Source organism: Colobus angolensis, unplaced genomic scaffold, assembly GCF_000951035.1.
Source record: "Colobus angolensis palliatus isolate OR3802 unplaced genomic scaffold, Cang.pa_1.0 Scaffold404, whole genome shotgun sequence".
In the NCBI taxonomy this organism is placed as follows: Eukaryota; Metazoa; Chordata; class Mammalia; order Primates; family Cercopithecidae; genus Colobus; species Colobus angolensis.
In genome coordinates, this window is record NW_012117422.1 from 14,596 (window position 1) to 15,919 (window position 1,324).

The following is a 1,324-nucleotide window of genomic DNA, read 5'->3' on the forward strand; positions in this document are numbered from 1 at the left end:
ATACCTATATAGATACACATATACACATGTATATATACACATATAATATAAAAAAGAAAAATTCTTACATTCCTTAGCTAAGTTTTACTTGATTTTATATACAGTTGGCCCCTTGTATCCTGGGGTTTTACAGCTGTGGTTTCAACCAACCGCGGATCAAAAATATTTGAAAAACAAAAGCAGTAAAAGATAACAAGAAAAAATAATACAAATAAAAAAATCAATACAACAACTTTTTTTGAGACAGTCTTGCTTTGTTGCCTAGGCCTGAGTGCAGCGGCACCATCATAGCTCAGTGCAGCCACGACCTCCCGAACTCAAGTGATCCTCCCACTTCAGCCTCCTGAGTAGCTGGGACCACAGGCTGGTCTCGAACTCCTGGGCTCCAGTGATCCTCCAGCCTCAGCCTCCCAAAGTGTTGGGATTACAGGAGTGAGCCACCATGCTCGGCCCCAGCAACTATTTACATAGCATTTACACTGTATTAAGTAGTAGTGTAAATAATTTAGAGGTGATTTAAATTATACAGAGGATGTACACAGGTTATACCCAAATACAGATGCTCCTTGACTTACGATGGGGTTATAACCAAATGCATCCATCATACAGATTGACGATACGGCAAGTTGAATTTACAATGGGTTTATCCAGATGTGACCCCATTGTAAGATGAGAAGCGTTCTGAATGCCCATCGCTTTCACACCATTGGCAAGTCAAAAAATCCCAGTGGAAGCCATCATAAATTGGGGACTGACTGTACAATTGTATTTTATATAAGGGACTTGAGCATTGTGGATTTTGGGAGGAGAGTCCTGGAACTAATCCCCTGTGGATACGGATGGACTGCTGTATATATACACCTACAGGGCAAGATAGTTTATTTTTTAAATTATATCATGTCGATTGTGATGGTTTTTCTCTGATTTTGTATACTGAAGTGCTTTGATAGGACCAAGAATGTTAGAGAAATAAAAATCTTAAATACAGTATGATAAATTAATGTATATACTATTAGATTCTGTTAGCTATATTTTGTTTTATGTCAGTGATCATAAGTAAAAAATGATTTTATAATTTTGTTTTTATCTTAACTTTATCTGATTTGAGAATTAAAAATTCTACTTTCATAAAATGAACTGGATAATTTTTTTTTTTTTTTGAGACGGAGTTTTGCTCTGTCCTCCAGGCTGGAGTGCAGTGGCAGCAATTTCTGCTCCCTGCAAGCTCTGACTCCCAGGTTCATGCCATTCTCCGGCCTCAGCCTCCCAAGGAGCTGGGACTACAGGCGCCCGCCACCATGCCCGGTTAATTTTTTGTATTTTT